This window comes from Pinus tabuliformis, chromosome 1_1 (assembly GCF_031772625.1).
Source record: "Pinus tabuliformis cultivar Carrire ecotype Pingquan chromosome 1_1, CPIR1, whole genome shotgun sequence".
Lineage (NCBI taxonomy): Eukaryota > Viridiplantae > Streptophyta > Pinopsida > Pinales > Pinaceae > Pinus > Pinus tabuliformis.
Window position 1 is genome coordinate 961,429,069 of NC_142297.1, and position 12,252 is coordinate 961,441,320.

General features: G+C 40.9%; 1 pseudogene across 1 annotated transcript in view; it reads left to right on the top strand.

Moving 5' to 3' along the window:
• Positions 1 to 12,252, top strand: part of LOC149217682 (protein NUCLEAR FUSION DEFECTIVE 4-like) — a 283,964-nt pseudogene that overhangs the window by 196,053 nt on the left and 75,659 nt on the right. The window contains exons 13-14 of the transcript XR_016250688.1: positions 682 to 705; positions 6,805 to 6,826. The product of XR_016250688.1 is annotated as a protein NUCLEAR FUSION DEFECTIVE 4-like (transcript). The remainder of the gene's footprint in view (positions 1 to 681; positions 706 to 6,804; positions 6,827 to 12,252) is intronic.

A 12,252-nucleotide genomic window follows, 5' to 3' on the forward strand; every position in this document is an offset into this window, starting at 1 on the left:
TGGGGACCACATCCCAAACATCATTTTTCATGATGGACTCATATTCCTCAGTCATAGCATCCTTCCATACTTGATGCTTGACAACTTTTGTGAATGACAAAGGCTCATTTTGGATGATCATGCTCATGATGGTCAAGTATCCCTAATACTTGGTTGGCTTCTTACCTTCCCGGAAGGTTCCCCTGGCTGCAATGTGCCCTTCAGCATCATCAAGTGTCCCCCTAAGCTATGAAGGCCTCTTCCTAGAAGAGGAAGGCTCTTGCGGAGGGGGATCAATAGAATCCATAGGTTCTTCCACATCGGGCATCTTCTCATCTTCCTTTTCCTTTGGTTCCCTGGTGTTAGCTTCTTTAGATCCCCTTTGAGTAGGAAGATTGTCAACTTTGCTAAGAGCCATATCTTTGTCAAAGGTGACATCATGGCTAATCTTGATTTCCTTTTGACTAGCCACATAGATTCTATAGCCCTTAGTGTTTTCGCTATAGCCCACGAAGATTCCTTTCTTTCCAGATGCACCCAATTTATTCCTCTTCTCCTTCGGCACATGAAAGTATACCGGACTTCCAAAAATTCTAAAATGAGATACATCAGGTTTCTTACCAGTGAACATCTCTTCGAGAGTCTTGGAACCCAATGCTTGATGAGGGCATCAATTTTGCACATATACAACAGTATTTGCAGCTTCGGCCCATAGAAACTTCGAAAGTCTTTGATCGTGAAGCATAGCACAAACAATGTCCAGAATCATACGATTCTTCCTTTCTGCCACACCATTTTGCTCAGGAGTATATGGTGTTGTAGTCTCCCTCTTAATGCTAGCCTCTTTGGAAAAGTCATGGAACTCATTGGATTCATACTTAGTCCTACTATCAGTCCTTAAGATCTTCATCTTCTTTTCGGTTTGATTCTCAATCAAGGCTTTGAAGTGACGAAACCAAGTGAACACTTCATCCTTCTTATTCAAGAAGTATATCCAGGTCTTGCGAGAATAATCATCTGTAAAAGTGAGGTAATATAAATATCCTCCCAAAGAGTTCACAGGCATCATGCCAGATATGTCTGAGTGAACCAACTGCAATATATCAGAGGTTCTACTTTGGCTTGAGGGGAATGGTCCCCTTTTGAGCTTCCCTTCGGCACATTCAGGACATACACCTTCTTGCTCTACTTGGAACTTGGGTATCCCTGTCACCATTTGTCTTGCATTGGGTAGAGATTTATAATGAAGGTGAGCAAATCTCCGATGCCATAGTTCGGATTGAAGTGATGTGTCACAAGACATGACACCCAACAGATTTCCTCCAACCTGATATAATGAATCGACTCGAAACCCGAGAGTGAAAGCTTCCTTAATATTCTTTTTCCATACACGTACCTTGCCATCAATGAAGGTTACCTTGTAGCTTTGTCCTCAATTGGCGAAACAGACACCAGGTTCTTTTTGAGATTGGGTACATATAGGACTTCTTGCAAATGAATTGTATTACCCTGATTCAATTGAAGAGTGACATTCCCTATGCCTTTGACGAGATATTTTGCATTGTCCCCAAGAACAATTTCTAGGTTGGTCTCCTTCTCTATCAGATTAGAGAGAGCTTTTTGTAACCAGTGAAGTGCCTTGAGGCACCACTATCAATAAGCCAATTTCCTAGCGAGTCCGGCGGAGCAGTAGTAGTGAGGGCCGCTGGTAGACAATATTCATCTTGCTTATTGTTAACAACATTACATTCATACCTGGAGTTTCTTGCCTTCTTGAAGGGTTGTCCTCTTCCTTGATTTTCGGCATTTCTTTTACCTCTGCCATTGGACCTGCCATTCCTTTGATTGCCTTGAGAGTGATTTTGGTCATCGTCATGGTGTGAGTCCCTTTTATCAGGGCACTCCCTCGCATAGTGGCCCATTTTGTTGCAATTGTAACATTGACCTTTTCTTCCACCCTTCGGTCCAGCCTTTCCTTTGGATTTAGGCCCATAATTGTTTCTTCTTTTAGCATGAGAAGAAAAGGCAGAGGGATGGCCTTTAAGTGCGGGCATTTCTTGCTCTTCCATCCTTGTCTCTTCTTGAATACATCTAGCCATCAATTCCTCAAATCCTGGGATGACATTATTGTTGAGAAGAGTAGTCCTGAATATATACCATTCAGGTGGCAGTCCTCCAAGGGTTGTGATAGTCATTTCCTTGTCAGGAACTACTTCCCCAATAGATAGGAGATCATTCTTGATCTCAGTGATCCTTAAGAAATATGCTTGCATACTCTCATCTTTTCCCTTCTTAATTTCCTTCAGCTTATTTCTAAGGAACAGAACTTGATTTGCATCATTAACTTTAAATAAACTCACCAGTCTATCGTAGATTTCCTTGGAGGTTGTCAGCTCGGAAACATAGGCCACCAGGTGCTTGTTGATAGAGTCCCGGATGATCTTCCTTGCTTTGACTTCTCCCTTGGACCACTTGCTTTTGGCAGCAACAGATGCATTTGATGGAGGCGCAACAATATTGCCTCTCACATGGTCCAACACTTCCTGATCTTCTAAAGTCAGATTGAGAGACATCTTCCATCCGTGATAGTTAGACTTCTCACGGAGCTTGTCTTCGGCGGGGAAGAGTGTTGAGGACCCCATGAAGTTTTTAGGATAGCCTTGCCAACCTTCTCTTCGGTGATTGCTCTTGCTTTTGCTTGGGCTTTGTCTTCACCTCAGCTCTAATACCATCTTAAATTATGGTATGTTCTATGCGTAGAGTAGTTTACTTGTTTTCTTCTTATTAGCCACAGATTAGCAATCACATATACATCAAGTAAAGTGCAGATATAACATTAAACGATCAATAGAAAACAAGCCAAGACAAGAGACACAAGATGTGGCGGCTAGCCAGGGACAAACCCCAATGCGGGGAAACCCTTTGATCAAATCTTCTTTTATCTTCAATAGTTCAGCATAGAGAAATAGTACAAAATCAAAATTCTGTAATTTTATATCAGCAACAGCAAACCCTAGATCAGCGAAGTCAAACTTGGTCAAACGAGTTAAAATTGACCTCCAATATGCTTGGTCAATTTTTGGTCAACTAGCCCTCGAATAGCCTGAAGAAACAACCCTTGAACAACCCCAAAAACACAGTCAAACTGCTGTTGACTGAAGTCAACCTGTTGCCCAAAACTAGGGCAGTCAAGACTGGTGAAACTTGTGGACGGATTGCCTCGATTTTTGTGCCAAAATCTGTGGCCCGCCTAGGAGAGGTAGCCACACCAAAACCGCACCCTTGATGAGTCAACGCTTGGTCAATGCAGGTCAAAGAGACCTTCAGCAACTTCCGCGTCCTCCTTCCCATGTGTGAGCTGCTCCTTGTATAACCCAAAGCTAAGGAGAGAGAGAGAAGAATGAGTGAGATGAGATGATGAGAAAATGAATCAATCTCTCTTGTATTTATATGATTCACTGGGCATGTGTGCCACACATTTAACTGTTGGCTGACCTTGACAATTTGTCTAGTAAATACAAATAAATTCATATATCCATAAATACTTGTCGGAATCGGATGATCTTTAGATCAATCCTACACATCTCGACAAGAGGAATATAGGAAAAATATCAGCTGCCATAAATGAGGTGACCCACATGGAGTTTGGCCCTAGTTGCCAAATTTAACAAAAACACATATGGAAGCACATCTCAACCCTGGAATCACATCGGGGAGCTCAATCTCAACCTGGAATTGCATAGGGGAGCAAATATCAACCCAATCCTATTGCCTGCTGATCTTCCTATCAATGACTCTAAGCAGTCATGTGGTAGAACACCTGCATGATAATCGACTTGGGTTGTACACCCCAAGTACACTCTTAACTCCTTGGCCAAACATGGAGCGATATTCTCAACAAGCCTTGCTTGTGGGTATGATGCCAACTGGGGTATACTTTGCATAGACCAGATAGGGGAGCAACATCTCCGACCCTATGAAGATAGGGGAGAAACATCTCCAACCCTATGGGTAACAAATAGGGATGATACCCTATTATCCAGAGTTCCCTCAACCCCATGATCCCTCTATCTCAATTCCACACCCTGGGAGCTCAAATAGGGGAGGAAGAGTTGGCTCAATGTCCTTGATCGACGATGCTCTCATCATACTCATATCTGGTATCAACTTGATCATCATGTAGCAATAACATCTGTCTCCTGTTCATGCAGGTCATTGAATCAAATATCATGTTAGAACATAAATAATCATATAAATCATAAAAGGATACCATATTCATCTTCCCTCTCAAGGAGGTGCCAACCACAAGCCTAAGCTTGTCTCGTACAACTGCGTTGTCTCAATATATGTAAGTATCTTGGTCCCAACTATATATGGGATTCTTTGTCAATTGGATCCCACTCTTTTTCATCGCAATGTCTCCATGTCATATCCAGAGCTTGTTTAGACAACTCTCTTTTTCATCTTGCCTATTATGAATTAAATATTCATAGATAAGATATACATAGGTTTTTAATAAAATATTAAAATATTAATAATTTATAAATAACTTAATATTAAGCTATTTAATTAAGTTAGTGAAGGGGCACTAGTAAAAAAGACACGTCTATTAATTGGCATGGCTAGTCAACTCCTATATATGGAGAACTGCCATGGGCATGTAAATCATCATTCATTCTTCTAATAAATAAAAATATTACATTTCAAAAGAAATTATAAATTACAGTCTTCAACGTACAGTTTTCTTCCCGTATTACACCAGGGGTATCGGAGCCAGGTTCTTCTGGCAACACCCCCCACGTCACCCTACTGGCCATCAGGCCTTGCGGGCCTCCCATACCTCTGCTGCTATACATGCCCTCGAATCCATTCCGACCCTATTCTCCACGTCCTCTGTCACCCCATCCTCCCCACATCCTTTGTCACCACGTCCGTGTCTTCCGCTGCCCCATTGTTCCCTTTGCCATTGTGTACCTATAATTGCTACACCTGCTGCACAAGACGCTGCGGCCGCTTTCCCCTTCTTGACATACGATGAAGTGCACCACTGTAGTTGAACTGAGAGGTAATTCGCTGAATTGATATCCAGTCAATGGATTACATAACCGGATGACGGGTCAAGGAAACAAGTCGTAACAATTAATACTTTAGTCGACTATACGTAAACATAGTTAAAATTATATATATCTATATATATATATATATATATCTATTATAATTATATAATATATATAATTTATAATTATTTAATTAATTAATTAAAAAAATATTATTATTATTTAATTAAAGAAATAAAATTGATTATTATTAAAAATTGGGTCCACTAGGAAGAAAAAGAACAAAATGGGTCATGATGATAGTTCAAAAAAAATTCAAGAAGAACTCGACAGGCTGCGGAAACGCCTTGACGATGTCGAAAGGAAGCAAGACAATTTTGGGAAGACTCAAAATGACATGGCACAGAATATCTGAGCCATAAAAGACATGGTGAGCCAGTCTAATAGAGGAGCCAATCCACCCTCGGCCACACAAAGTCCTTGGACCCAGAAGATGAAAATTCTCCAAACCCTGGATTTTTGAGGCACGAGCAACCAAGAATACACTTCGAAGGAAGCCAGTCTTTCAAAAGGAACCATCTTAAAATTAAAAACGAATTACGTAAGTATGATGGTAAGGACCATAAAGGCGTTGTAGTATGGGTAAATAAGATGGACACCATCTTTTTAGCAAACCCACCACTCGGGGAGCAAGAAAGGGTCATGACTGCATCCAACTACCTAGAAGCAGAAGCGTATGATTGGTTTCTGTGGTGGTCTTCTAAATGTACAGGTTGCTCATTCAATTGGCAAAACTTTAAAAATGCCTTGCTGAAAAGATTTCATGACGAGGAAGAGGATGATGTATACGAGAGATTCGTTCACCTCAAATAGAAAGGATTGGTGAGTGAATACACTCACGAATGGGAAGTGTTAGCAGTAAGGCAAAGAGGATTTTTAGATGAAGAGTTATTAAAAATGTATTGTTGTGGCCTTAAAGATTATATTCGGGAAGAATTAAAATTACATAAACCCAAAACCATTGAGGATGCCAGACACACAACTATAATTGTCGAATGGAAATATAAACTCCATAAGACACCATATGTCAGTAATGAGAAAACAAACAACTATTCAAAAGGGAAGTCAGGCAAACCATCGTCTGAGAACACTAGCAAGTATGTTCCACGACCAATGCGCAATGAAGGAAAACAACAATCTAATGTTGAAAGAAAAAAGGATGGCAAATGCTAGAAATGCGGAGACAAGTATTAAGCAGGACACAAATGCACAACGCAAAAACTTTACAATTTTGAAGCAGAACAAGAAGAAGAATCTTCATAAGACAATGTAAGGGCCGAGAACAGATGCAAAGAAAACATTAAGGGATTTATCCAACAGTAAGGGATTTTTTTTTTCCACAGAAAAAAGCGAACCATCCATTAATAAAAATAGAGAGTTACAAAGTATATGCAGAGCATTCCGAAAGACTTGTTCTTTGCCTTAAAAAAGGTAGAAGAATAGAGTCTCAGCTAGTTAACAAAGACCAGCTCAACATCCTCAACTGGTTGACGAAGAACCAGCACAACAGCCTCAGCTGGAGGACAAAAAAAAATAGAAGAGAAAGATAAGAGAAAGAGACCGAAAGAAATAATACACAAAGAGGTAGGGAAATTATGATTTTCTCCCCTTTTTCTTCTCAACCTTTCACCAATCCCCTTGAGTTGGAGAGGATGAAATAAGGACAAGAGAGGAATCCTCCACATGACAAGGAGCGTCCTTATCTGAGTCGGAGTGTTCTGGAGAGTGATGTCTTTTAGCCCCGCTAGTGTCCTCAAGAACTGGATTTTTCTTCGACAAAGAGGCCAACATTCCCTGAGCTGCCAAATTCTCGGATTCTGGCGACATGTGAGCTTGATTAGTTGCTATGGGGGAGGAAGCCGTGGCTTCGCCCCCAATTGGATCATCTTCATGATCAGGTGGAGGGTTATCTGCCTCCTCGTCTTCTGTTTCTTCTTCTGGGTTCTCTGTGTGTTGCCAGCCTCTTGGTTTTTTTGCTTGTTTCTTGTTCCTTCTGTTTTCTCTTTTGACTTGAGGATAGTTATTACGGAGGTGACCTGTCTGTTGACAGCCTCGGCACCTGAAGGCCATGTTTTCGTAATCTAGAGGTTGTTTCCACTGGGAGTTGTTATGGATCAGAATGATGCTGTCAGGTAGCCCTTGAATGAGGTCAACTTTGACACAGATTCTGGCAAAAGTATGTATGCATCTAGCAATTCTTTCCACATCTTGCTTGATGTATTTGCCTATTGCATTCCCCATTGCTTCAAAAACTTTGGGAAGCCAAAAATGAAGCAGGAGGTTATGTAACCTGACCCAGACTGGCATTTTGGAGACCACCATAGAGGAGGGGTCAAAACCTGGAAACCAAGGGGTCATGAAGAGCCCTTCATTGCCCCAGAACCATGGCCCCTCATCGAGGACATGGTCTTTTTTCTCAACTGAGTCGAATTTTACAATAAAAAATCCTTTGGAGCATAAATGGATGTCACAGTTTGGTGACCAAGTGGAAAAGATCCAATGTCGTAAAGCATCTGTTTTAGGCCAAAAGCCATTGAATCTACAAATGACTGCTAAAGAAGAGAAATCAGCATGAAAGTTGTTTACCTCCGGCATATCGATTGTCAAAACTGGTGTCTGCTTACTTTGCTCCACAATATAAGGACCAGGCAGATCTTGTGGTGGTGCTGGCTTGTTGGAGGCTTCCCCTTTTCCTTTGACAGCATCCTTGAACGAGCCTGTGCCCTTTGAGCTAGATCCGAAACTTCCACCTCTCAGCCTCATGCTCAGAAAAATAGTTGAATCTCTCACTATTCCATAATGCTGCACTGTAAATTTTTCCTGTAAAATGTGTCCTGCATAAACCAAGCTCAGCAGGCTTGCTGATATGCCTAATAATTCTTGTATTTCTTCCTTTAAGTTTTTTATCAGCATCCCTGTTCTTATTTGCTTGCAGATCGTATTCCCTGACAGGGTTCTGATGAAGATTTGTATCGCTGCAAGACCGGATTCCTTTATTGCTAATTTTGTTTTTTGCCTGGATCCTTCTGATAGTTGGTTCTCCAGAACAAGAAGGGGAGCTGGCTTGCCATGGTCGATTCTCCGGCATTCATTTAAAGTATCTGGAGGACCTGTAAGAGTCAGGGAGACCCGGACCTCTCGACGAAAGGAGATCTTGGAAAGGGGAGTCCAGAGCATAAGTTTCTTCGCTGCCGAGATGTCAACCGCCCAAATCTGCGCGAGGGTGAACAGAGGAGCCTCAAACCGCGGGGAACCCAGACCCAAGCTCCCGCCCCATACATGGTCTTCAAACAAATCTTTAAAAGACTGCCAGAAAGCGGCAGATCGGGCCCGCGGCATACCGAATGGGGACAGAGGAACAGTCAGCCGCATCTTTTTCCTATAGACGCAGACAATGCTACCTATCCAGGGCAAAACACCCGCGGAGGAGAGCGCAACTACCCGAAACTGGGTAAGGTCTGGTTGATTTGAACCAAAACGCCCAGGGCAATGAGGAAAGGTGCCCAGATCCGCCCTGAGAAAAACGACCTGAGCCAAGAAGGGAGAGAAAACCTCTGGACTCTGTTTGCTTTGATTCGAATCATAATACTCCTTTCCATCAAGGGATTCGGGCCAAAACCAAAGAGGAGAATCGAGCTCTGTGAACCCAGCGGCCACGCACCAAGCCGTTCCAAAACAAAGCTGATCTTTGGGAGCAGCGGCGACACAGGACGGACCATCTGAAACCCTAATCACTCAAACACCCGCCATCGCTCCTCTTGTTTAACTTTTACTACTATCAACAGTAAGGGATTTATCACGAACCTGTAAACAATTTCCTGAAATTTGACAAAAGCAATTAACAGAACTGTTGAGGTACCTACCTGTGCCGCTGCGGTTGAATAAGTTGTGTCCCTGTCATTGAAGATGCCTCTAGCTGCGCTGCTACAATTACCAAACGACCGAATCCACCCAGCCAAACTGAGCAGAACCTGGCTGCTCAATCCAGTAAGCTTCTTAACAGAAGCCGACTGTTCCCCCGTGCCCAGAACCTCAGAACAATTCAAGTTCTTCCTGTGGGTAATTTCCTCAGATGATGTTCCTCCTCCTTTAGATTTTCTCCCCTTGTTCTTTCCCTTCCTTCCGTGCCCCTCCATAACCTTCTGCTCGGTGGTTTTATCAGGTTTCTTGGTGGTGGCCGCCCTTCCATCAACAACCCACTGCTTAATTTGCAAGTGACACCTTCCATGTCCCGCCTCCTCTATCACTGGTATGGTCACGTATATAAGTATTTCAAATTTAATTAAGGATATCACTTTATGATTTATTAAAATATTATTAAGATTATAACTTTATATTAATTTCTTATATATATATATATGTATTTTAAATCATTTTATTAATTAATATAATTTATTTTTATTAAGAGATAGGTCGTTACATACACTCCCCCTTCAGAAAACTTCGTCCCGAAGTTAGGGTTTTATCTTATCTGATTACTTATGGTAGCAATTAGTACATTCTTCTTAGGATTGTAAACCGAGGTTTAAAATTCTTATTTTAGTATAAGAAGACTATAAAATTAGTGTTTTAGGTTTATGATTTTAATGGTCATGCCTTGCCCTATCCAGGTTCCCAAGCTATTCTAAAATCATCCTATCCTTCCTAATCTCTTTCGCTCCCATCCTATCCGTCCTCTACTGGAGTATGCCATGGCGTCAGTTTTGCTGACCTAACCATTCATAAACTCTAAGGTGACAGCGTCGGTTATACCGACTTGATTCCCAGTAGGCATCCGGCAGTCATCATCACACGTCTAGGGGAGCGTGATTCGCACAGTCCTCCCATGACTCCAGGGTTAGGAGGATGAACGGTGGGCAACACTTCCACCCCTCCCAGTAGAATTAGGGTTAATACCCTATCATAGAATCTCTTTGAGCTTTAATTGTTCTGAGGTTATGTCTTCACGTGCTCATTCTAGTAACTGTTTATTATTTGCAATCATACACTTATCCATGCATTCGTAAAATGTGCATTAGCATATTCAAAATAACTCATGTATAATTCACATATGTCAACTACAGTATAACATATTTTGCCATATTCTATGCATGTCATTGACTTTCATTTAAAATGTAATTATTCCTTGATTTCTATTCCATTGATCATATTGACATGTATAAATAAAACAGATTTATAATATCTTAATTCTTATCACAAGTAAAATCATTTAACTGTCTTAAACATTACTTTGACAACTATAATTTAGTAAGATCAACAACATATATCGTTTTAGTATCCATGTACCAACAAAATTTAAACATATATTATGTCACAAAATTTCACGTTTATATATAATCATTCAAAATGGTTCTGAGTCTCTGATTTGCAGTGAAGTAAATATATACTAAATATAGTTTAAAGTTCTTCAAAATTGTCATAGATTAGGGTATCTTTGACATATGTCCTCTGTATCTTCCCAAGTAGCTGATCCAGGACTATACTTGTCCCATTGGACCTTAACTTGGTCCACCAGGCGATTCCTGAGCTGTCGAACCCTACGTTCCAGTATACGTAATGGTTCAACCGATACGACTCGCTCGTCCGATACCTGCAATTCCTTCCATTGAAGGTTATGAGATTGATCATCGATATAATGTCTTAATACAGAAACGTGAAATACATTATGAATTCTATGCAGGTGAGGTGGCAGGGCAAGACGATAGGCAACAGGTTCAACTCTTTCCACGACTTTAAATGGTCCAATAAATCAGGGTGACAACTTTGTCCCTTTTCCGAATCGAATAGTACTTTTATTCGGTTTGATGCGGATGAAAGCCTGATCCCCTACTTCATATCTCCTATCAGTTTTGTGAGCATCAACATAACTCTTTTGTCTATCCTGTGCTTCTTTTAATCGTTGTCTAATTTGTCTTACCTGCTCTTCCATTTCATGGATTAATTCTGATCCTATTATCACTCGATCTTCTAACCTGTCCCAACTTAACGATGTTCTGCAAGGTCTGCCGTATAATGCTTCAAATGGAGGTATTCCAATCGAACTATGGTAATTGTTATTGTATGCGAATTCGACTAAGGGTAAGTACTTTTCCCAGTGTGATTGTTGATCCATAACATACATTCTCAACATGTCTTCAACTACTTGATTTACCCTTTCTGTTTGCCCATCAGTCTCAGGATGGTAAGCAGTGCTTAAATTTAGTTGAGTTCCTAAGGTTGACTGCATGCAAGTCCAGAATCTAGAAGTGAATCGCGAATCTCTATCGGATATAATCTTCTTAGGTACTCCATGAAATCTGATAACTTCATTTATGAATACTCGAGCTACGTCAGCAACATCGTAAGTATCTCTTACGGGAATGAAATGGGCGCTTTTTGTTAATTTATCCACTACTACCAAAATGGCATTGTGTCTTTGAGAAGTAAGAGGTAGCCCAGTGATAAAATCCATAGAAATGATCTCCCATTTAGACATAGGAATGTCGTGAGGTTGTAAGAGACCCGCTGGGTGACAATGATCTGCTTTTACTTGCTGACATTCCAAACATTTTGCAACAAATTGAGCGATATCACGTTTCATGCCTGACCAGAAGAAGAGTTTCTTGGTATCCGCATACATTTTCCCTACTCCAGGATGTGCACAATATACTGCTCTGTGGGCTTCCCTAAGGATAGTGTCTCGAAGATCCTTATTATCAGGAATATACATCCTCCCATGGAATCGTAAGATTCCATCATTTTCTAGTTCATATCCTTCAAATTTAGATTCTTTTGGCTTTTTACTCTCAAGACTAACTCTCACTTTTAAATACCAACTATCTTTTATGAGACATTTCAGTACCCGCTGTCTTAAGTCTACTTTAATAGGTATGAGAGAAAATATCCGAGGTCTTCTGCTTAAAGCATCTGCTACTACATTTTCTTTTCCCTTAATGTATGATATTCCAAAGTCATATTCACTTAGGAATTCACTCCATCACCTTTGTCTGGCATTTAAGTCTCTTTGGGTGAACAAATATTGCAGACTTTGATGGTCGCTTTTAAGTGTAAAACTTCGCCTCACTAAATAATGTCTCCGGATCTTTAAAGCTAGTACTACAGCGGCTAACTCTAAATCGTTAGTAGCATAGAGTTCTTCATGAGGTTTTAACTTTCT